This window comes from Python bivittatus, unplaced genomic scaffold (genome assembly GCF_059951505.1).
Source record: "Python bivittatus isolate LINGU-HERP-01145 unplaced genomic scaffold, Pbiv_v1 ctg000330_np1212, whole genome shotgun sequence".
Lineage (NCBI taxonomy): Eukaryota > Metazoa > Chordata > Lepidosauria > Squamata > Pythonidae > Python > Python bivittatus.
In genome coordinates, this window is record NW_028277058.1 from 26,454,484 (window position 1) to 26,480,642 (window position 26,159).

Genomic DNA, 26,159 nt, shown 5'->3' on the forward strand with positions numbered 1-26,159 from the left:
CATTTTAAGTCTGAGGTATGCTAATCTGCAGATAATACTTCTAACAATTATAACATGACATACCAATAATGTGGATCATTAGCCATTCTTCTGGTACTTTTCATACTACCTCAAACCTATTTGTAGTAGTAACAGCTGGAGGCAATGCAAGTGAAAAGACTGTTGGTAATGAAATCTAATGCAGGAGAGGTGGGAAAAGATTGGCTTTATTTAATTTTTAAAAATGCTCTCTGTAGGGGGTGAGAGGAGAGGGAAGCCTGGTTACAACTTTTTCTTCTTAAACCGGTTGGAGACAATTCTTCCTTTGCTGTGACAAAGAAATAAAAGGTTTTTACTTCAGAGTTAAATATGCATACAGCTGTTGTAAAGTTGCTCTATTCAAGTTACTTGTTCTGTCTATAGTATACATTACTTTTATCATCATCTAAACATAAAGCAGTTTATTAAAAGTTCATGGTCAACAGAAATAAAAAAGCACATTGTATGTTAATAAGAGCAGCTTTTCAAAATTCATTTTGAACAGGGTTTTTTCCTTTCCTTACCTTTATTTGTGCTGTATGTGCATCAATTCACATTTCTTTTAAATTGCACTATTTGAATACAGTTTGCATATTTTTTTCTTGTTATTTTCACCAATGTATTTATTTTTATGGGCATGTTTCCCTGAGAAACCAATCTGATATAGTGCAAAGTTGTTTATATTAATGAGGTTTTTTTCTTGGTTCAGAAGAATCCAAGATAGAAAGCAAGTAAATGTAACTATTGAAGGATAACTGCCTGATTGTATGTATGAAGTGCCAATCTGGTACATTTGCACTGAAGTGCAAACCAAACACATTTCTTATGCTTCACATTCTTGAGCCAGCAACTAGGAATGCTGTTTTAGATCGCTCCATATAATGATGTATAACTGATTGTTTGCAACACTCATCTGGAGAGCACAAAATCAAGCATCATTCTTTCTATGTTTCATGGATAGAATTTGGAATTTCCACTCTCTCTCTCTCTCTCTCTCTTTCTTGTCCTTAGTAAAATTTGCATTCATTGTTATTGGAGGGTAGAGAACCAAATATCTGCTCAAATGAGTCTTTAAGCCTCATTTCCTTCTGTGGCAAGCAGAGCTGCATTGAAAAATAATACTGCATGTAAGGGAAAGAAAAGAAAGTGCCTTTACTTTTGAAAACAGCAACTTCTCTTTGAATCATATGATGATATGGTGGCCTTATAAATGAAAATAAACATGTCATGAATTCCTCATGAATAGATAGGGCTACCAGATCTGAGCTGCAAACCTCCAAAAGGCCACTAGATGGAAGCAGATACAGAAAACTCTCTCTTGTGCCAGTTAGAGGTTTATAGTCAAGATCTAACTGCTCTATGGGTGAAGGGTGAAGGGTATGGTTGTGTGTTACAAGGGGACTACAACCCATGTGTAAATGCCCTTCCATTTTTTGTACAATCATATTCCCAGTGGATTGTAACCTCCCTGAATCTTTATATCTCCATGAAACGCCACAGGAAGTCCTCCCATGAAACTTTTTCAGAGTGCACAGCCAGTGATGGCTGATGTCAAACATAACATTACTGCTGCCTTACAGGCTCTGTAGCACAATCCAAAAAATTTCTAGGAAGAATAAGTTAGAAAAACAGAAATCCCTTTTGCTGGAAAAGAAAACTTACAGAGAAACCACATGATTTGAGATAGAATGCTCCAGGGATTTTTTTTTCCCTTGCAGTATCTGTCTCCTTATAAGAGTTTGAGCAAACCTAAGCTACAGGAAGTTCCACAGGAAAAATAAAATGGACCCTTCTCTAGTGTGACTTTGTGGCTTCTTACAGGGCTGTGTCCTGGCAACAAGTCAAGATGTTTTGCAAAATACCAAATTCACATATTGATTAAAAATGCGGGGGGGGGGGGAATTGGCTGTAGGCCTTTAAATGTTTAGGAAATTTTATCCACGTCACTTTGCACATACAAAGACCCACACAGAGGGCTGCATATTTACCCAGAATTCTGAAGATAGGAATAAAGATTAAAACCTGGGTAAAGTTTCATACCAGACAGAATTACCCAAAGCAATTTATGACACAAAAGAAATGGAAGCATACCATACAATGTAGAAATGCCTGCTGTGTCCCAGCAAGATATGAGCTTATGCTGCATGATTAAATACTTGGTCTCTCTGTGCCTATATTTTTAGTGACTGCCAAATTAAGCCCCTTTGTTTAATACAAATGAATTCTATGTAAGTGGATTCTTTTGTGATACACCTGTGAGTGACTCACAGAAAGTCAGAAAGTGCATAATAAAATAGGAATAACAAGAAAGGATCGCTAAGATATTGCCAAGGCTGAGCATGAACACACATATTCTCTGTCTCTCAGCTAAAAGAGCTTATCTGGGTGAATCAGTAGCAATCAGCTAAAAAAAGGGGTGGGGTGGGGGGAACAGAGTCCCAGGATACCAAATTGTAAAGCCAACAGTAGGTGCAAAAGCCGTGAGCAACCATACTGAGAAATCAAACAGAAGTTGCCTGCAACCCACAGCGAACTCTTGTTAGAGCTAAAGTGGGAGTCGAGGAAATTGTCACTTTGGAAGATCAAGAGAAAGGCCAAAAGAAAATAATGAGCAGGAACATGAAAAAGGACTTTCAATGGCTTATTATCAAAGCTAGATTTTCTACCCTTTCTCATGTTGTCTAATTGACGGTAACTTGGTTTCATAGAAAATGTCACAGTAGCGCAGCTGGCTTTATTCTGCTCTGCATAACTAGAATAAGTTGTATTAAAAATGAGAATTTGTTTATTTAATTAATTGATTCTATTTATATCCTACCTTTTTTGTACAGGAGCTCAAGGAGTGCTCTGTCTTGCTATTTTCCCCCACAATGCCAACCCTGCAAGGTGAGCAGGACTGAGGGAGAGTGACTGGTCCAAAGTCACCCCCAGTGAGATTCCACAGCTGAGGGTGGAGTGGAACCTGGATTTCTCCACTCCTGGTCCAACACCTTAATCGCTGCACCACAGTGGTACTCATCCAGTAATTTATACCATCCAGTAATATTTGCTACCTAGGCAATTTCACTTTGGGCAATGAAAATCAACATGATATGACCATATCAGCATATTCACATAAAAAGAAGACTCCAACTAAAATGCGCGGTATGCTGACACAAATACATAATTTGAAATAGTTTATAGAAAAGAAAGTGATAGGCGGTGGAGCTAATCCATCAGATCAAAAGACAAAAAAAAATGGACTGTTCATCTGTATCAGTTGTGATTCAAAGGCAAATACTGATTAAGTATAGCATTACTTACATATTACAGATGGCTATAAAACATTCAGAATGGGCACCTTTCCTCTCCACAATTCTCTCCCCCCCCCCCCCTTTGGGAGTCATGTCCTTCTTAGATGATAATGCTTGATGAGAAACATTAAAATTTATTAATTTTAATACATCTTCTGTGAGCCTTTCCAGATCAAGAGCAAAGTAAGTATAAAATGAAAATAGTAAATAAGTAAATTAATATTTTCCCTTTGGAAGAATACCATGCAATGACATGTGAACTTCTTTATAAAGTAAAGGCAAAATGAGACTTATCTGTTCCTGCTGGTTTTATATATCTGTACTTGAAGCATAAGCATTAACATCACAATTTCCCATCTTGTTACCTATCTGTGTATGGCTATGGCTACAGATCTGCTCTGCGCCCACTAGATAGCAGTACAGCAATAACATTTTCAATATCTTCGTTTTCATCTGGGGTCATCTGGATTTGTGCAGCTCAGAACAGGTGAGCCTAGTGGTTCTTTTCTGTGGTATGATTTATTTCTTCCTCCATGCCACTGACCATCACCTTAGAACTGCATACGAAACCTGACCTCAGCAGTGTCCACAGGGTGTGGTCAAGATGGCAGGCATGATGGTGTGATTAAAGCTCCACCCATTTTCTGCACACGGTGCAGATGAAAAATGAGTAGGGCTTCCACCTGTGGTGTCTGCCTTTTTCACTTTTTTGATGATACCCTGAGATCAACCCTGCCTCAGCTATTTAAATGATAATAGGGAGAGAAAATAGCATTCTATAGACCAGGGTTCCTCAACCTTGCCAACTTTAAGACGGGTGGACTTCAACTCCCAGAATTCCCCAGCCAGCCATTTCCTCAGTCTTAAAGTTGCCAAGGTTGAGGAACCCTGGTATAGACATTAGAAGGGGAAACAAGACTAATGGTTCAGATTGCAAAGGAAGGCTTTTTGTTTGTTTGTTTCTTATAGGAAAGCAAAAGAAAACAATGTTTCCCTTCTGATGATTTCTCTTCTTCTTTTGTGTAGTGTTTCTGAAATTCCTGTGTTTCTGAATTGTTGAGAAGGGATAGAAATGTGGTAGAGGGATGGTGCTGGGGTAGTTATCAAACAGCAGCTTCCTGGCTGTTCATCACCTTGATTAAAGTTGTTTTTTTGTTTGTTTTTTTTAACTCTTTTCAGCATGGTGCAATGGGAGGAAAAAGGTAACATTTGCTCTGACCTTTTAAACTCTTTTACCAATTGTTCTGAAGCAAAGAAGTTAGTTTCCTCTAGGACGCCAAGGTAGAAGAAATAGACTGTCAGTCATATAGCACTGGTGCTGTGTCTAGAGAAAAGATTGCCTTTCTGTGCCTGGGTTCTTTTTATTCCACAAAGCAAATTGTTCCACCATAGCTTCGCTATAAAATGGGGAAGACTTCAGCTGGCAGAGAAAACATTAAAAGCTCATTAGGAGCTGCGCCCTGTATTCTCTGCTGCACAGTGTGTGTAAGGAGACCAGCTCTTGAAAAAGGAAAAAACTTATGGCCAAAGTGATACATAATATTGGATACTTACTTATTTGCTGCTACTTTTTTTTAAAATCTAAGTGCATGTGCCTAGTCTTTTTCTTTCTTTTTTGTTATTTCATTTCCAAGATACCACACTTTATTGCCAGTTCTCTCATTTTAAATAAATAAATCAACCACAAGAATCTAATGGGTGTTCAGGAAAAAGGAAATCGTTTAGTACATTCATGTGTTATTTTCTTACAGAGAAAGAGATGTGGGAAAGAGTAGGAAGAAAAATTATAGTTATGACTTAGAACAAGGTTGTATGTTTTATTTATATCCTACTTTTACTTCAGGAGTTTCATGACACAAAACTAGCTTGACCATAATACTTTAATGTTACTTCTCTGAAGGAGTGGGAAGCCCTGTAAAAGAGGATCCTGTCCCCGAGATGACAAAGCACTCAAGCCTAACCCATTTTATTAATATTTGGAATAAAACCTGAACAAATGATGAATTTTCTGAAAAAAATAAGAGCAAAAATGTCTAGAATATGGTATCCAACTTGAGGGCCAGGATTAATGTGGGTTCCCAATGTATCCTTTTGCCAGCCTTTGATCTCCCTCAGACTATACACCAAATTTCAGTTATGTCATTGCAGAAAATCAACCCTACAGTTTCCTATTATTTTAAGTTGAGCAATGCATGAAAAACTATTCATTGTGAGTACTTATTTTCCAAGTGGATCCTTTGCCTGGCATCCTCCCTTCTAACTATGTGAGATAGATAGGGATCCCAAAGCCCTATCTCACTGACAAAGAAGAAGAAATGGATGAAAATGAAATAAATTCTGTAATACCACCTCCTGGTTCTAGTTGAGGGGTAAGAGTAGTGAAATCACACATTGCCCAAAGCTAAATCAATCTCACAAGTATAAATTGAATCAATATTTATCTAAAAAGTTGGGGAGAGGGATGGAAAAAAGTTAAGGTAAAAATTGGGTTTAGCTTTAAAGAGTGACATGTAAAATATTGAGTGGCAAAAGAAATAAAAAACAGAGAGTTGCTAAAATCACAGATTGTGACTTAAAAGGCTCTCCCATAGAAAAACTGCAATGGATGATATAAGGTCCTCAGCAGGTCATGAGATGGTAGGTCTGCTACTAATATAAAAACAACTATGATGTAAAGAAGTGCCAAGCTACATAAAAAAACAACTAACTGAGCATGTACAGAGAACATAAATATCAGAGGCCATAAAGCATTAACTAGCAGACCCAGAAATCAATTTAACACAGTTCTTATTTTATTTATTTTTCCCTATTCCTCTAGAGAATACTCTAGCCTTAGAACAGATGTTACCTCTCTGCCAATGTGTTACCTGGAAAATCCTGCTTTCTAAAAGTTCCAGCTTAAATTTGAGTCTGAGGGAAAAGTTTAAATCCCACTCTTTCCAGGCTTTCATCCAGCAATTTCTACTTCATTTGAAAAAGAGATTGTTTTTCCCTAACTAGCATAAAGGAGGATTTTGTGTGAGGGGGTGGGGAGTGATCTCTGTGTTACAAATGTTCTAAAGCTAGACATGGAAAAGGTTGTGTATTTCCTTTCTGGGAAGTAGCTGACAACCACAACAGTCCTAATATAAGTCTTAGTGCAGTTTTGTTTTGTTTTTTTAGTCCAGCTCTTCCAAAAATCCTTGTCCCACTCATGTCTATGGTGTAGAAATATCTACTGGGTGTCACTAACTCATTCATTGTAACCACATACCCCACTGGGCTAGCTAAATAGCTAAAATAGCCAGCCTAACAAGCAATAAATGATGAGGATCAGTATTGACCGACATTACTGGGAAATCAGGCAAACTGGTGAGAGTTGTTTCAAGCTAAAAATATTGTCTCATTATCAGGTTCCTATTCACAGACTGCCGGCACAATTAGGATAATCTAGGAATTGTTATTGCAAAGGAGCTTCTTAGTAAAGTATGCAGGATCATAGAATCATAGAGCTAGAACAAGCCATTTGGTTCCTTGACCCCAATCCCCTGCTTTGCCCAGGAATCTAAAATGAAATTATCTTAGTGGAGAGATATCCAGCCTCCATTTCAAACATGCACAACCTGAAATCCTGAAAACCTTGAATGTGGCTCCCACAGATCTCCAGATGTCATTACCAAGTTGTATGTGATAGCCAGAGAAAATGACTTTTTTTAACATGGGGGGTTTGATATGGTTGAATCTTTATCCTTCTCATAAAAGAAGAAAAAATGCACCAAAAGATCATCAGCCACACAAACAAATTACTTAGCTTGGGTCTGAGTATGCATGAAGCTGCTATGTTTATCAGGAATAAACATATATCAAACATCAGCATCGTGGTCCCTTTTAAACATTGGACAGCATGAAGTCATTTTTTCTGGCTCATTCCAGTCTTTTTTGCTTGTACTATTTATCTTTCCAACAGTGTTTAATGACACTGGGAAAACTGCTTTTAGAAATTGGTAAGTGATAAAAGAAGTGTCTAAGGCAAAGTTGTTGGCTTTCAACTTCAGCAGATAGAGTTCAGAAACAGCTGGGTCTGAAGAGAGCTCAAAATTCATGTCCTAGATTATCTTGCTTAAAGGCTTATCTTTATGCCTCCATTCTGCATCTTGGGATGGAACAATAATACCATATCGTAATAACTCAACTGTTCTCAAGGTTCGGGAGAAAAGATTGCAAAATTAGCAATTATGTCTGCATCTTCCTTGATTTTTTTTCTCCCATGTTGGAGTGTTAAAAGATTATTTCTGCCACAGCACTACTACTGCTCTGATTAAAGAAAAAAATGTGTGGTAGGAGTGAAAGTCTAGAGACTTAATTTTTGATCTGTTGCATCATGTGCGGTTTGGCCTTGAGTATTGTAGCAGTAATAATTCATTTCCCTCATTTAGACCAGCTCTGCAGATGAGAAAAAAAAAAGGGTGGGGAGGGGACCAGGAAATTCTGCCTACTCCCAATCCCTTGCTTTTTCTCTAATCTGATTTAAGGAATGGGCCATGAGAACATGAAAGCCTGCATACATTCTAGTTTGCCTTAAGAAAGCAAAGTTGTACCAATTTGTTTGGGCTAAAGGCTACACTTACTCCTTTCGTGCCACGTTAGGGGGACTTCACTTCAAAAAATGGGTGGGGTCAGGATGCAAACTAAATTTTTCACTGGAATAAAAACAATCATAAATTTAAATATAGTTATTAGAACTAATCTCCAATTATGTATTATCTTTTCTATTCCTCTCACATTAAAAATGGCAACTTAGTAATAATTTTAGCTCAGGCACCTAGGGCTTCAGCAAATCTTTGGCTGGGGGGACCATGTATACCAGAATCTGTAAGTTGTACATCTCTGTAATAAAGATATTGCTCATCTATTTTTTCTTCTTCTCCCCATTTTTTTAGTCCCCTTTTTGGGACTATTTTATATTGTATTTTTAACTGATTTTAACTGCTCTGTAAACTGCCCAGTCATTTTTTAATGAGATCGGCAGTGACAAATTTGATAAATAAATAAATAATATACACAAAGGGCTTAGATTTATCTTCTAATACATGATTGGACTTTCATGAGCATATGAATTGTGGCTGGCTGTCTCATATAAATTAAGGGATAGAAAGTAGGTTACAACTTGTTTGTAATGTAACCTGTTCAGATGAAAAAGACAATCTATATTGCAATAATAAGGAAGGACTACTAGATATGGACTCCTGTTTCCTCCCCAGTTCCTGTAAACCCAACAGTTCGAAAATTCACGTGAGTAGATAAATGGGTACTCTCACTCCAGTGGGAGGAAAAATGCTGGCGGCGCCTTGCAAAAAGGAGTCAGGAGCAGCTGCCGGTAAGCGAAAAACCGCACGCGCCCGAAGAGGGCGCGAAGCAACGGAAACCCCGCCTCCTGCGCTCGCCAGCTGGGCTCTGCTCTAGGAAGGAGGCACTGGCAAACCACCTCCAAAAACTGCAAAGGACTCGTCCAAGCAGTCACTGCAAAGTCGGTAATGACTGAGCGCAAATAAAAAAAAAAAAACTAGATATGGGCTGCAAAATCCAGACAACGACTAAGTGACAGCCAACAGCTACAGAATACTCTTAACTCTTTGCTGCCATCTTGAAGACATTTAGATTTTTTCAGCCCTGATTTGACAGCCCTATACTAGGAGGTGAACTTCAGTACACTCTGAGAAAAATGTTTAAGTAAACTGCTTAGAAGGACCACAGTGTAAGAAAATGAGTGGCTTTTATTAGATTGCATCTCTTAGTGGTAAGCTCATGTGGTATTTAATTGATTTTTGGCTTTGCTTTGAAGTAATGACTCATAGGATCGAGCTAGCACATCAGCTTTGATATCTTGTAGTGCTTAACTTCTTTACATAGCAACTTCTCTTCTGTTAGATATTCTGCACAGCTTCTGGGTTAGCCTCAAAATCCTGTTTGCACTTTGTTCTGTAAACTCAACATCCCACATCTCCTTTAAAGGAAGGTTTTTTTAGAAGCCAAAGTGAGATTTGTACCACTGTTTGACTTAACCCAGAAAAATACCTAATCTTCAAGGGTACTGCTTGTGTGCTTTGCCGTGCAAGATGAGTAGAAATTATTTATTTTACCAGATGTTTGGATTTTGTCTAACTAGTATAGATTAGGAAAATCTAAATATTAATGAAATGAAAATATTTCACTGAACCTGACAACATGAGGAAGGAAAGAAAGCAATTACAAGGGGTGAAAATGGAAAGTCTGTTTAAACAATTATCTTTAGAAGTACCACAGACAGATTTTTAGTAATGTGGCGGGGGGGGGGGCGGATTTTACCACAATCAGTTTCCCAATCTAGTGCTCTCCTGAAATGTTGGACTTTATCTTCCTGGTACACAGCAGTCTCAATAGTGTCAGCACCTGACTGACCTTCTCTGGGCTTGGAAACTAAGAATTGGGCTTGCTTACCACTTGGATGGGAATACCAGAACTGTAGATTAGAAAGGGAAATCAAAAAATCACCCCAGAAAAAAGCAGTGATAAAACAACTCTTTATTGTTGGCAAGAATGCTACAGTAGTTCAATGTATTGAAAAGGTAGTTTGATGGGGAAATATTCATATTGCTTATTTTGCATAACTTCAATCTATACAACATCTCACTGTCATGAATATATAACAGTCTCTGCTATGAGTCCTGAGGGCAGTGTTCCCAAGGGTGTTTCTCTGATCTATTGGTATATTTGTCCATCAATCTGAAAGTAGATAGTGAGGCAGAGGCTGATGAGGTCCATGATTCTGGGTATTTTGATCTTAGTGTATTTGGCTAGGTTGGGTGTGTTGTGTAATAGTGCAGCTATGGATTCTTTCGCTAGTTCTGGATCTATGGATGTAAAGAGTGCTATGACATCAAATGAAACTGCAATTTCATCTTCTTCTATTTTTAGGTCTTTGATTCTTCTGGAGGCACTGTAGTGGGGAGTTTGCTCGCTCTAGAATATTCACTCCTCTCTGTGAGATGGCCAAGCCTTTTGTAAGTTCTTTGGCTATGTTGTAAGTACATGTACAACAAATCAGAGGAACACCCATGGGATTACCACTCTCAGGACTCATAGCAGTGACTGTAGCACAGGGTCTAGAAACTATAGCACTCCCACACATACAACCAAAAGTATGGATCCAGTATGTAGACAACTCCTTTGTTATAATAAAAAAGGAACAACTAGAGAAGACACATGAAATCAACAATATATTCAAAGCAATAATATTCACAAGGAAAGAAGAAAACTACAACACAATATCCCTCATGGATATCCTCATCAGCAGAGGAAATGACAACAAATTAGTAAAACAACCCACACTAATGAAGTGCTCCATTACCAGCGTAAGGACCCAACCTCCCACAATAGGAGTTGTGTAAGAACATTATCAGATGAGTACAAATGCACTGCAGCAACCCAGAACACCAGAAAAAGAAAACAGACTACCTATACATCTTCCAACAAAATGGATACCCATACAACTTTACCAAAAAGTGCCTTACCACTCAAACCACCACAGCACAACCAACACAAGCTATGAAAAGGATAACACCACCATACTTCAAAAACATCTCAGAAACTGTTACAGCAACACAGCATCACCATAGCACACAAACCAACTGAAGCCCTCCCAAACATCTTATGTAAACCAAAAGACCCAGTAGCCCAAAAAGAAAAAACAGGAGTCATCTACAACATACAGTGTAAGAACTGTAACAGCCACTATGTTGGCAGACAGGCAGAAGACTAGCAGAGCACATTTGTGAACACCAACTAGCAGTCAGAAGACACAATGAAAACTCCTTAATCTCACAACACATGTACAGACTCAACCATCAATAAACACACAGAAATAAACCACGTTTACACCCCATTCAAAAGAGACAATAAAAAAAAGATAAGAAGGAAACAAAAAGACCAGAACACATCATCCCCAGCAACCACCACCCAGATAAGCAGGGATTAACACCAGACAAACAATCAAGCAGAAAAACAATACCCTAATCAAGGAACTATCAAGGAGAAAACCACACCTCTACCAATGCTGGCAGGGCAAACTACTGTATATAAACAGAGAGCAAATCCCACACTCACTAGCGCTGATAGTGTTACCTAGTCAGGTAAAGAAACGTCTGCAAGCAAACAACCAAGCTCAGAGAGCACCAAGGACTACACACACACAGACGCACAGACATCTCCTAGCACAAATCTGGAACTATGCTTAAAATTGCATTGAACTGGGCTTAGATATAAATTGCAATACTGCTTTTTTTTTTTTTTTAAAGGAGATATTTACTTACTGCTGGTCTAACCCATGAAGAGATGCATATCAGTATTGACAAAGAATTATCCCACATGCAAATGTTATCTAAGTTTGTTCAAAACAGGTAAGTTCCAAAAGGCTTGGTCAATTTCTCTGGCAGTCTTCATCCCTAGGATGTGACTGGAACTTTATCCCATTCTGTTAAAGGGTGAATAAGTGGTAGTTGTGCCTATTTTCCCTTGCCTACCAAGGATAAGCACAAACCACACTTTGGATTCAGTATCTGAGTTAAATCCAGGTGGACCTACGGAAGTCCCAACTAATGTCTTGTGGTGAATGCATATCTGTAGAGAGAAATTACCAATGTGTGAATTTGTTCCTAAGAAAAAAAGAGAGGGAACTACTTGACATAAAAAATGATTTTGCTTTTTGACAATGAAAGTTCTGAATCTTTTATATTATTCAACCACTGAGCTGTTATTTGTTGAGCGAAATATTGTGGTTCTGAATTCATGAAATGACTAAAATGAGATTTCTTCAACATTTAACAGTGCAGGGAGATGAAGATGTAGCTGTAAGAATATAATTCTATTTCTCTGTGTGTGTGTTTGGATGAAAAAAAATGTGATAGTTTATCTCTTTTTAGCAGTATTCAGCATTTCATCATCTAGTATTTTGAACAGCATTTGTAAATAATTAAATGAAATTCAGATTCAGTGCCTGTAGAAATCTTTTAAAATGTATATATTTCCATGTTCATTTCTACAGGAAAATAGCATCTTTCAAGGTCCCTTTATGAAATATACACCATTGTAACAGCAAAGAGAAGTGGTCATAGGTTTGCAAAGGGAGATTGCCAGCCTGGGCAGAGTGCACAGCCCCCAGGCATGAAGCGCCACATGAAGGCAAAGAGTGTCCAGGTTACATATCCCCAAGAATTATTGCATTTGTAGCTAATAATTAGCTAGGGCATAGGATAAATGTAATGTAAAAGGTGACTTAAAAAAAAAAGCCTTAATATTATTTCTGCTTGACTTGTAGATTATAAATTGTATTTAAAATAACAGATTTAGACTTTATTCTGTGTACTGTTGTGAATTAATATGGTTATTCAGATATAAAATAAAAGGGTAGGTTTGTAGTCTTGCCTAATTGAACTAATGAACACAAGAGTTTGGCCAACAAACAAAGCATGAGTATGAAAGAATACTCATTCATTCCTTCATCCCTCCCCACCACACAATCATTTTTGCTCTATTTATTGTGTAATGTATTGATGTGCTTTATCTGCAGTCCTAAGAATAACTCATTAGACATTTGTCTTACCTGTAAGATATTCGTTATTTATTTATATATTTAATATATTTGTATATAACTTCCCATTATTATAAATCCTTATAAGAGCTTGAGAGCCAGTTTGGTGCAGTGGTTAAGGCATCTGGCTAGAAACTGGTGAGTTCTAGTTCTCCCTTAGGCATGAAGCCTAAATGACCCTGGGTGACCTTGGGCCAGTTGCTCTCTCTCAGCCCTAGGAAGGAGGCAATGGCAAACAACTTCTAAAATACAGCCAAGAAAACTGCAGGGAATTGTCCTGGCAGGAGTCAAGACTGACTTGAAGGGATCAAAAATAAAATAAGAGCTTGCTTCTGAACACAGATAGCTCCAAATGATAGTCAAGTATATTCACAGGCCCCCAGAACCTTCCCATCCTCCTTTCACTATGACATCTATCTGTCTGGAATTTTACATTAAAGTTTTAAGCAATATAATCATAATCTGAATTTTTATGCCCTGTTTCAGTGATAGCATCTCATGTAGATCTCAATATGCAAGGAATGGTGAGCAACTATTTCCCTCTGTAAGTCACACAGAGAATCACAGATAAAGAGCTGGTGATAAATATCTTTATTACAACAACCAAAATGTTCCAAAGTAGTAAGCATGCTTTTGAGTTCTCCAGAGTTCTCATAAAACGGAAGTTCAATGAAACATTGAATATGGGAGAAGGAAAAAAAATCCTGTTGTAATAACAGTATAGAGTATAAAAGGACTTATATGATTAGATATGAACAATAACTAACACTAATCAATAATGTAAAGTCAAGGGCACCCTTTGTGTACTTTTTTGATTGTACTATAAACCATCATATGAAAAGCACTCTTCTTTTCTGGTTAGAGTCCAGGAGAAACAGTAAAATTTACATGTCCACTTAATCCCATCCTGCACAAATTCAATCATTTCCCCACCACTATCACCATCCAGACAAAAAGAAATAAGAATTGTTGGGTTAATAGCAAAATAAAAAAACAAAAAAAACTCTATTATCCCACTATCTGTAACTAAATTCTTCCATAGGGAATAGAGGTGGACTTTCCAGGAATAGTGTCCTTAAGTCCACGATATTCAAGAACGGCTTGAAACCTTCTCATGTGAAAATCTCCTACTTCATTCAGGAGTTTTGATAAAAAGATAAATAAAGGTTAAATGTGAACCTACACAAACTATGTCTGTAAGAATATTACAGTAAGAAGTAAAGTAACTTCTTTAATTGGACTTGCTTTAATTGCAAGATCATCCTTCTCCTCATACAAGCACAATACAGACAGCTGGTTTTATCATTTTCTGCATGAATTTCTGAAAAACAAGGAGTCTATTGATTAACCAAATCTATTTTTTAAAATGTGTGATAATGTTTTTATTCCAATACTAACTTTTTATCTTTTTATAATGCCTGTTTTTATTCCCTTGTTATTTTAATTGTTGTACACTGCCCAGTCGCTTTGTGTGAGATAGGTGGCTATATAAATGTGACGTATAAATAAATAAATAAATGACCAGACTGAGTAGGTTAATAGTAGGCTTGTCAGACTGACATTATTGTTTTTTCTAGAATTTCAAGATCCATCAGCAGGAGCCAAGTGCAAGAGATTTACGCTTAGAATTAAGGAACAGAGTATCTCTCAGTGTATATCTTTAAAGGAATTGGTAAACGTTGCCTTTTACTCACTCTTGAGTGAATATGTAAGAATAAAGAATGGTCTGCCCAAACCCTTCTACCCTTCAGACTATGATCACTGGCTTGTAAAAGACCTCACTCCTCATGTGCACTTGACTCTTTCCAATACTGGAATAGCCTTGATCAGATTCAAATTATGAGCTGACCTGAGCATAAATATCATGCATGATTAAATCCTTTTATCTATAGCTAATGCTGAGTCACTTACTTATAACTCCAAGAAAGTTTTTTTACTGGATTTACTTGATAGGAATATAGTTCTATCTCCTCCCTCCCCCCACCCAATTTTGAGTGCTCATTTTACATTCATTGATAAGATTAAAATAAAGTTTGAAAACAAATATAACTCACTGGGTAGCAGTAATATTGATGCAATCCAGGAAGAGACTGAAACTAAACTGCAGGATATAGGAAATAAGAAACAAAGATCCAGACTGCCCTTCCTACTGCAGCTTGAGATGGCAAGGCTAACATTGCTTTGGGCTTTATTCACTTTCTTGGCTTTCAGCTTCTTTAATAGGGTCAGCCACAAGCTTGAACCTTGCTTTCTGTTGAGCTAAAGGAATGTCCTGGTTCTCAGCTCACTGCATTCTGGATATGGGCCCAAGGCTGATCAGTTCAGGGTGCATTTCAGGTCAAATCTTACTTTTAAATTCTGTACGATTAGGGCAGATGTAAGTCTCTTGAAAATGAATCAATGCATGTCAGGCTAATACTTCCATTTGAAGGCTCATACATCTGTTTTTAAGAACAGACAGTGGCAAGGTTATGAGTGCCATTCTCCCTCTGCTAGCCCTTCTCTGTGCCCTAGCTTCTGGTGCCAGCTAACTAAATAACATAGAGTATTGCCAGAAAACTATAACACCACCATACAAGGACAAATCACTTCCCATATTTTTAAGTCCTACCCAGAAGAAGCCAAGCTTTACCAATATGCCCTGTCCAGCCTGGCATCCCACTGAAACCAGTAATAAGGAGGGAGGGAATTTTCTTCCCAGGAAAATCCAAGCTTGTAAGCCAGCTTTGCCAATGACAGTGATCCAAACCAGCGAAGCACCTACCCCACAAGGTGATGGTCATTCTTAAGTGTCATGCAAAGCTTGATGCCCTGGAAAAAACAAATGAAAATGTATGGACATGCCTTTTTAAATAGTTTTTGATTATTTTTATTTATAAGGTGGCTTTATGCTTTGTTTCAGCACAACTGCTGCTGTATTGTATTTTTGGCATTACTTATTGCTTTGATTTATCAGAGGTTCAAGAGGAAAATTTAAAACAGTAAAACCTTTGAAATCTGGTAGGGGTAACATCCTTTAAAAAGTCTGCCACCTCTGCTGTTTTCACCCCATTCTGCCCTTCAAAATGAAGCACCTGCAGACATTTTGTTGCTTTCCAATGATAGCCTGTGGATTAATCAGTCTTCAGATCAGATCTTGGAGTGGCTTGAATGGTTTACTAGAATCTCAAGTGAAAAATTCAGATTAAATCAATGCCTCTTAAAATCTTGGATCTCCAATTTGAAGTGAATCAGGGCTGAACCACACAGGGTTGGTAAAAGTTGTTCAATTTTAAATTGTTAAAAGACCTGGAAAGGGAGCTACCATCTTCATTAATCAAAGTTAAACAGGCTGGGGCTGATGATATTGCAGGATATTCCAAGAAAATCTTACTGAGGTTCTGTTCATGAGATCCAGAAGCAATATTTGCACTAGCCACTCAAATAAATATTGTAGAAAAACATGAGTATTTATGCATATGTTTGGACTACAGATTCTTGAAATATGTTACTACAGACAATTAAACTTGCACAGTAACGCCTCTCAAAAGGCAGTATCTGATTACAGCACCATAACACTCAAGCTAGGATGATTGACAATGTAAGGGAAGTATGTAGGATGTTTTCAGTGTAACATTATCTAGGAGTTTGATATAACTGGCTTAGAGGAATGAATGTTAGCTAGTAGACCAGAAAGGCTCAAAGGATAGAAGGAAATAACTTCTCAAGTGAACTTGTTTAGGGATTTGGAAATAAGGCTGATACTTTGGAACAATCTTCTTGCAAAGCTGGTAGGAAGCTTCGAGTCATGAAATAATTCTTGAGAATATGAGAGTTGTTTGATTTGAACAGAAGACCTGGTAACAGTAGAGATCCTTTGGAAGAAGGAAATATAGAGAAAAATAAATGCATGGAAGAATCCCAATAGGAAACGTATCTGGGAAGACTCATCTGTATTGATGGCAACTCTTGGAAACAGAAATTCACTTAAAGTGGGAAAAGTTAATAACATAATCAAATCAAATTAGCTTTGAACTGCAGATAGAAAACATGGTTTCTAACATGTTCAAACCAAATCCAAGATCTATTGTTTCAAGCAGATTCTGAGCTAGGAAATTGTATCAACAAAATTCAGTCATAATTTCAGCAGCACTTTTTAAATTAAAATAATCCCTTAGTGGCATCGTAGGGTCAAACCCATCCCTTCCACTGACAACCCATGTGAATCTCTGTCACAAGATGGTCTTCTGCAGTCCTATGGAAGATTGAGAAGCTAATTCAGATATTACCACTATTGTTTTAGAACAATATGTTCAGATAGTAGTGTATTTATCCAAATGTTAGTGCAGTGCAAGTCTTTCAGACAATGCTTTGCTTCCATGAAAATCAAGGCAAAATGCCCTCTCAAGGCTGCTTCACAAGCAATGAGGTACCTTCACTTCAGAAGTGATATAGAACTTTGTACTGTTCTTAGGCCTCTTCTGAAGCCTCTTCCTGTACTTGCAATAGCTGGAAGGAGCATCTGCTTATTTATTTATTTATTTATTTATTTATTTATTTAATTTGTCCCCCACCCATCTCCCCCCAGTGGGGGACTCTGGGCGGCTCACAACACGTTAAAACAATAAATAAATATACAGTTAAAACCTATAACAATTCACATTCACAAAAATAAAAGGGAAGAAATCCAGGAGGCCAATGGTTCAAGGCAGCAATGCCAGGCCTCTAAGGGGCTAACCATCCCCACGTTTGAGTCTTCCCTCCCCACCCCAGGCCAAGCGGCAGAGCCAGGTCTTCAAATCCCTCCAAAAGGCCAGGAGTGAGGAGGCCAATCTCACCTCCAGGGGCAAGATATTCCAAAGGGCGGGGGCTACAGCAGAGAAGGCCCGTCTTCTGGACCCCGCTAGTCAGAGTTCTTTTGCTGAAGGGGTCCGGAGCATGCCCTCTCTGTGTGATCGGGTGGGACGGGATGAACTCGTGGGGGAGAGGCGGTCCCTCAGGTAACCGTATATATACTATACATGTACAGGAGAAGCTTCTGCAAATGCTCAGCTGCAAATCACCAAAGCAAATCACATCAACTCTTTGATGAGGTTCACTACATCACTCACCCTGTCAATGGGATTGCTAAAATCTTATGAGTTCAGCTACATTCTTTAAAAAAAAAAAATTAAAACATTTTTATGTGTGCCATCATGTAGGATTGTGAAATAGCACCTATTGCCTGAAAAACTCACCTAACTTTGATTTAGAATCTGGACTAAATGGTCTTGAGTATTGGGCTCTTTAGGTAAAGATACCTAAAATTAGCTCACATCTTTTTTTTTCTATTTTGTGTAAACTAATCTAACCAAAAACAGTAAATAAATAAATAAAAACAAAAGAAAAAGGATTCATATATAATTACTGCTTTGAATTATGTAATTCAACTCTTAAACAACAAACTAAACCTTTAACACTGTATTTAACAGTACATTTGAAATTTTCATCCTTGTTTCTTTTCCCAATACCCTATTTTCAATCTTATGGATATTAAGCCAAAATGATGTCAAGATAGAATAGCTCCAGAATGTTCCCTTCTGACATATGCAGTTCTAGCATGCAGAAGATGAAACACAACACTTGCTATTTATCCTCTGGGATGTTCAGTAGACATAGGATAAAATATTTTCTTGATGTGTACATAGATTTTTTTGCCCATCTTTTTATTCTGGCTGTTGACCAGATAATTATGGCTGGGGATTTTAATCATGTTTTAAACCCCCTAGTGAAATGCAATTTCAAGTAAATTGAGGTCTAATTCATGGAAAGTCTATAAGCCTGTTTATTGGAATGTAATTTGATGAGTATATGGCAATATTTGATTCCATCTCAAAGTGAATACACTTTTTTAGTCTTTAGGTAATCTTTAGCTAATCAGATAGATAACTGCAATATAAGTTCAATTGCCATTTCTTACTATGCTCCAGTTACACTATCAATTTTTAATGCAGAATCAAGCAACTTATCTAGCTGTAACTTTAACATGGATACAATTGAATCAATGAAATTAAGTAAGATTCTGGCCCTGATTATTTTCCTATAAACAGGCAAAAGGCATTTATTTCTTGTTCCAGTCCAACCTCCAGCTTTCATTCTCTCTTCATTTTTGTCTAGGACAAATGCTGATAAAGTTTTCCTCACTTCTTCCAGAAAGGCTTTTACTTCTGTAATTTTGAAGACAACTAAAGGGCCTGTACAATATACGAGTTATCACCCAATTTCTTTGGGTGCTAAAATTTGTTTTAGCAACTTTGTGTCAGAAAATGCAAATGATATATAATAGTTCATCCAGCACAGTCTGGTTTTGTTAAAGGGTATTAAACATCAGACACTACTATAGTTTTAGCAGGTATACTTGATACATAATTATATAAGTTGGATTCAAAGGTGGTTGACTCATTAGAAAGCCTTCAATATGGTGCAGATTATATTTTTGGAACATGTTCTGGCTAGATTTGGTTTTCCTTTTAACTTTATAGTTGGTTTAAAGGTAGTCCTCTAATCACAATGGCTACTACAAATGAAATTATTTCTTTACCTGTTAGGTTACTATGGAGCACTCCTTAAGGATGTCCACTTTCTTCTCTGTTGTTTATCTTGAAATTGGAACTGTTGGCCTGTTTTGTTAGGCAAGGTAGCGTTGTTTCAAATATCAGGACAACTGCAAAAGAACATGCATTATTATATACTAATTATATTTTAAGCCTTATTGATCATCCCCAATTTTCTTTACGATAGTACCATACTTCGCTAAATTTTCAGGTGATTACATTAATTGTAATAAGTCTTATATACTATCTGTTGCTTCTAATATTTATACAAGTATAAACATGAAGCCTTACCTTTTGTATTGATTCATTTAAATATATTTTAACAAGAACAATTTAATTATATATATGGGTAATATTTCCCATTTGTTTTTATTTTAGATTAATATAGGTGAATCTATAGGGAAGAATAAATGTTAAAATGAATACTACTCCAAAGATGATATATATTACTAGGGAGAGTTTTGTGTTAAGACTTGTGTTAATAAAATATTGACAAAGTTTTCATGGGATGGTCAGTCCCATAGATTTTCTTTTTCAGAATCATGAATTTCATATGAATATGGGGGACTTGAACTTTCCTTGCTTTCAGTTATACTATTGGATTTAAATTTGGACTTTTATTGCTTCTTGGAATTCAACTGATTTATCTCAGAAACCATTATGGCACAATTAAAAATCTATTGTCTTTCTCCCTTAATATCTTAGCAAGGTCCTGAATTAGACATAATTCAGTGGGTTTTCCCACATTAAAAGTTGCAGGATACATTTGGAATAAGTTGGGAGGAAGATTAAGTTCCATACAAACTCTTACCAGGAGTTATGCACCTTCATGCAAGGTGAAAAAATGGAGTGCAACTCTAATTAGGCACATGTCCTTATCTGACTATGGAAAATCTGCAGTTTTGCCCAGTGATATTGTGGCCTCTTCCTTCCTAGGTTTGCCTTAGACAATGTCATGGAGCTGGATTTCTGATGCCTCTAAACAATTTCATTCTCTCTTTGTTAAGGTAAGCAACACTTCTTCCTTTTCCACAAAGAAAGGATTGACAGGGTGGGGGATATCGTTCTGGGAAGGGAATAGTTTCTTTAGGTATGATGAAATTATGCAGACAAAGAAGCTGCACCTGGTCTCTGTCACATCCACAAGGGCAGAGGAAAAGGTCCTAAAAACAAATAACTGCCTTTTACATCTAGATTCTGATCTTGTGGCAACAGAAGCAGTCTCATTCCTCCATAAACAGCTAAAAATGAACCTTCAATAATGCTAAACAGTTGCATTAATTAAAACTCACACTGGCATTTGTTTTTCCATTGCCATCAAACTCAAACTGATAAAGAAGTCTGTTTGAAGTCTCTCAGTGCTGGTGAGTTTTACATGCTTTGTGTTGTAACTACCTTTCCACATGAAATAAAACCCTTTCTAGCAAAAGAATGGCCTGCAAAGCTTCCAGGAGCAAATTAGCTCTTAACCGAACAAATGTGCAAGTGTAATGCCGTGCAGTACAAAGTGAGTAAGACCAGCGGGGCCTATGTTTAAACCAGCAGAGAGCTATTTTTTCAACATCTTTCTTTGTCATAATCAAACAATCATGCCTCCACCTAGGAATTTCTTCCCTGTGTTTTGAACTTATCTTATAGTTCTTCTGGAGTGCAGTAGTTGTCACATGGTTTGTGCACTCTGCTTTAAAGTTTATCTGCAAGTCAGCAATGTTGCTTTTGGCAAAATTATTAGTTCAGCACACCTGCCTCATGCTTAGCAATGCCCTGAAATCCAGCCATCTCCTTCAGGAAATGATAGCAGAGAGTGGAGAATAAAGAGCCAATACCACAGTAATGATTTCAGCTCTGAAACTCAACTCAGGAAGTGGAGACAACCAAGACATCATGTCAGCAGCAGTTTCTTCACAGGAGAGTCCAATTCAAATCAGCTCAGCTCACAGATAACAAGCAGTGAGTCTTATGAGATTCATTATACTCCAACAGCTCCAGGGAAGCAGAGTGAGGCAACTTCCCAGGTGGCAGATGCCTAACCATTTCCCTGAGCCTCTATAGTACTATATGGCTGGACCACCAGGGAAAAGCCCAGGTGTGCACAGCCCACAGGCATCCCCCCCCCCCACATGCTTTCACTCTGCAGAACTCTCGCATTTTTTGAAACTGTTAAATGGAAGACGAAGAGGTGTCTGTGCAAGGAGGAAAGTGTAGTAAAGTGATATTTGGGAAAAGCAGAAGCTCCAAATACGCCTAACTGGGCTCTCATGAGGCAAGTTGTCCAGGATCCCTCAACCCTGACTGTGCTTTTGAGCCTCTTGGCCATTTTTCTCTCTTGGAAAGCAGGGATGTGTCCATCTCACACATGTGCTCCCTAAACTATTTTGTGGTCTTAGAATGGGATGCCCCAATCTAGACAATAGATTGTCCCTTTTCAAAGCTTCAGAACATCTGAAAAGGCATGCGGAAAGAGATTCTCACTGACAGGTACTATCACCAACGTTTTTACATTCACTTGAAAATTCACACGGAGCTTATCTCTCTGCATACTGTGCTATGTGTCCCATACTCCCAGCACTTGAATGCTAACCCTAAAATATACTATTTGCCAGATCACTGATTGCAGAAAGCCACATGCTCAGTTTTATGTGTCTTATATTATGCAGTTCAACTATGCCAAGCAAGTCTTATGTTCATTTTCCAGTGTTTAAGTTCATATGTGCGTATGTGCCTTCAAGTCAGTTTTTTGTCTCCTGGCAATTGCCTGGACAAGTTTCTGCAGTTTTCTTGGCAAGGTTTTTTTGGAAGTGGTTTGCCATTGCCTCCTTCTTAGGGCTGAGAAAGAGTGACTGGCGCAAGGTCACCAGCTGGTTTTGTGCCTAAGGCAGGACTGGAACTCATGGTCTCCCAATTTGTAGCCTAAGTCTTAACTACAACACCAAACTGGCTCTCTTAATTTCATATGAACATGTGTAAATTATGGGAGAAGAATGGTGTGTATTTAGTTTTACATACCAACTAGCTATGTACTTTACTGTATTCAGTATTCATTTCCTATTGGTAGGTGATTGCAATTTGTGAGTTTGCAACTTCCTACACAAGTGAATTTGTATACATGGTAAAATCTACAGTTCATAATGTTAAAGTCATGTTTATGGTATTCAAAGATCGATTATTTCTGCATTTCCCAAGACGTGGTTTGGTAGATAAATTGCAGCCAAATGAAATTTTGCATATGAGAATTTCTGAAATCCACATTCCTGAAAATGTAATCAAACATGAACATCTCTTTGAACAGTAATGCTGTGTGGTAGTGTAGCTCTGTTCATAGAATGTGTATGGGTGGAAGCCCCTTAGAGCAAGTTCCAAAGAAATGAAATCCTGCTTGGATTGTGATGTGAATAACAGCAGGTAAGCAGCTGTATGCATTGGCTTGTTTCGAGTAGAGTGGAAGTGAATTACATGTCACTTATTTAAAAGCTTGATTGGATCATTATAAATGTATTTTTGTCATGAGCTCTGGATTATGTTGATGGTCTAACATGTCAGAAGCAACAAAGGAAAACAAATCTGTCTAACTTTCAAGCTCGGTAGAAACAAAAGTCTAATGTAACAAATCAAGTGAGGCTTATTTTCAGTGAGTAGAACTGGGCCATGTGTGGTGTATGGAGTGTTTGGGCTGTCAAATGGTGGCTCCCAGTGCCAAATATATGTAAAGCAAAATGTATAACCTTTCCAGAGAAATGTAAACTGGCATTAAGAATACATTATATGACACAGTGATTGATAGATCCAGATGGCATTCCTCAAAGGAGCCCATACATTTGGGCAGTGGACTAGCTAATGTTTTGGCTGCAGGCAAATTGCATATGTCACTAGGAGCAAAGTTGGTGCTACTCAGTAAATGTGAATCCTCTCTAGCTAGAACTTCAGTGTGGAATGTGTGTTGCAGATATATTTGATCATGTATGGTACATAATTGATACCAGTGAGATCTTCCTCTACCTTTATTTATTTATTTAATCAAATTTCAAGGCTGCCTGACTCCTTAACAACTCTAGGCAGCAATAAAAACATTACATATAAATCCAGAGCAAAACATCAACTATAGACCACCATAACTGAAGGGAGCTCCACAAATCACCCTGTGACCATGGCCTGGGAGAAGAACCAGGTCTTCAACAATTTCTAAAACAACTTAAGGGTGGGAACCACACAAATCTCTCAGGGGTCATCATTCCAGAGGCAGGTGCTGCAACAAACTAGGTGTCTTCCTGAGTCCCACAAGATAACATTTCTTAACTGACAGGACCTGGAGTGCCCCCATCCTGCTTGACCATACTGGGTAGGCAAAGACAACTGGAGGCACATGGTCCCTCAGATGGCCAGGCCCTAAGCCATGAAGAGCTTTAAAAAGTGATTGCCAGCACCTTGAATTACACCTGACACCAACTGGTAACCAGTATGGCTTGTGAAGCAATGGGGTAACATAATGTGGAACCCTCATCACTGCCCATGCAACTGCATTCTGAACCAGCTATAACTTCTGGATGGTCTTCAAGTGCAGCCCCCATGTAGAGTGCATTACAGTAATCTAATCATGAGGTTACCAGGGCATAAGTGACTATCAGAAGTGCTTCTCAGTCCAGGAAAGAGCACAACTGACACACTGGATGTATTTGTGCAAAGGCCCTCTTGGCCACAGATTCCACCTGTTTTTTAAACAGGAGCTGAGAGTCCAAGAGGACCCCCAGATTGCTCACAAGTCTTGAATGGGGATGGGCAACCCCACTGAGAGTTGTCAATGGACTATCTCTCCATCTTGTGGGGAGGGCAACCACTTGGTCTTATCAGGCTTGAGCCTTAGTCAGTTCTTCCCCATCCAGACTTGCACAGCCTCCAGGTACTGGGTTAGTACTTAACTGCATCATTCAGCCAGCCTGGGGTCAAGATGTGTGGCTGGGTCTCATCAGCATGTTGGGGATACCTGGCCCCAAAGAGATGAATGACATAAGCCAGAGATTTCATGTAGATGCTAAACAGAAGGAGGAAAGCATTGAATCCTGCAAGTAAGTGGTTGCGAGCATGACCTTTCACCACCTGTCAACACTAGTTGAAACTGGACAAAGAGAAAGAAGGAGAACATAGACAGTAACAAAGATTACTTTGATGGAGGTATGCAGTAACTGTTGCCTAGGCAAAAGGGGCTGAAGCATTTCTTAAGTCCAAAATTATCAGATAACATTCAGAAATGGCTGAGGCATACACCTCCCTATAGCTTAACTATAAGAAGGAAGAGGACATACAGCACAATCTGACAGATTTATAATCTGTTATTATAGCCAATCTCAATAAAAGTAGTTTTTTCCCTTCCTGTGGAGCTGATTTCCTAGTCTGCTTTACTTGGTGGGCCTAACATAGAACCACCATAAAGCAATACCTCCTACCCCCACCCCCTGCAGCCAGTTGAATGGTATCAAAAGCCATTAAAAGGTCAAGACACACTAAGATAGTTGCAGCAGTTCCATCCCAGCTCTGTCACCAGCAAGCATGACTAATGCTGTCTCTATACTAAACCCTAGCCTGAAACCTGACTAAAATTGGTCTAAATAATCTGCTTCTTCCAGGGTCCTCTGAAGGTGAAGCCAACCATCCTCTCCATCACCCTTCCTCATAAGGGAAGGTTGGAGATTGGACAATGATTGTCCAGGGTTGAGTACAGTAATGGGTTCTGAATGAAAGGGCACATCCCAGTCTCCTTCAAGGCTGAGGGGGTGGCACCCGCATGCCAAAAAGCTATCAGTGATTCAACCATGGCACTGGACTTATGATTTCTTCCAAAACCTTACCATATTTCAATTGTTGCAAGAAAAAAAAAAAGACAATTATGTGACCTCTGGTATGCGTCAGGCCTACAGTGGAGGCCATGAACTCCTGAGCCACACTCAGGAGTAGGTTGAAATCCCCAAAGAACCATAAGCCTTGGGGTCTCAACCACCAACCTAGCAATGAAATCCAGCAGTTCAGGCAGGGAAGACACTGGGCAGCAGGGATGTCAGTATAATAGCAACAATCCTGTTTCCTACAGCCAGAGAGTATCACATTTGGTTATCTGCAGGACAGAACTTCTGAAAGCCAATAACAACACATAGATGACAACTGCCACCCCACCTCTCTCCCCCAGAGTCATAGCTGGTGCAAACCTGAAATTCATGTGGGCACATTTCCCACCTGCTCCTGGCCCCTGAATTTTTTGGTAATACAGGCTATATCAGCTGCTTCATGTACTATTAAAACATGGATAAGATCACTGACCCCACCTCAGGCTGCACCTGCCGTGGCACTTGGCAGCCCAAGGGGGAAACTCAGGCTACTGGAACAGTACCCTCAACATCTCAACAATCCCAGTCTCCCCGCTACCAAATAAGAGAACATGATAAACTTGCTAGAAGGTCAAGGTGCCAGTCCCTAAGTCCAAGAGGGAGAGCCAGTGGGCCAATATTCAGCTTCAATACAGAGGATATTCCCATAAAGCTCCATGGGCACAGCACAGATCTTCTGATGCCAAAAACACCACACAGTCCAACACTGCCACCCCAATCTAAGTCCTTTCAAGTCCACTTCAGGGCACCTCCTTGCTGGGCAAAAGCATTCAAGGGAGCCAGATCACCAGAAATGCAA

General features: G+C 38.6%; 1 long non-coding RNA gene across 3 annotated transcripts in view; it reads left to right on the plus strand.

Annotated features, from left to right (window-relative positions):
- Positions 1 to 26,159, plus strand: part of LOC112541001 (uncharacterized) — a 176,797-nt gene that overhangs the window by 35,505 nt on the left and 115,133 nt on the right. For all 3 annotated transcript variants that reach the window (XR_015796323.1, XR_015796324.1, XR_003085038.1), the window contains exons 2-4: positions 10,245 to 10,330; positions 11,624 to 11,725; positions 20,424 to 20,494. This is a non-coding gene — a long non-coding RNA (uncharacterized LOC112541001). The remainder of the gene's footprint in view (positions 1 to 10,244; positions 10,331 to 11,623; positions 11,726 to 20,423; positions 20,495 to 26,159) is intronic.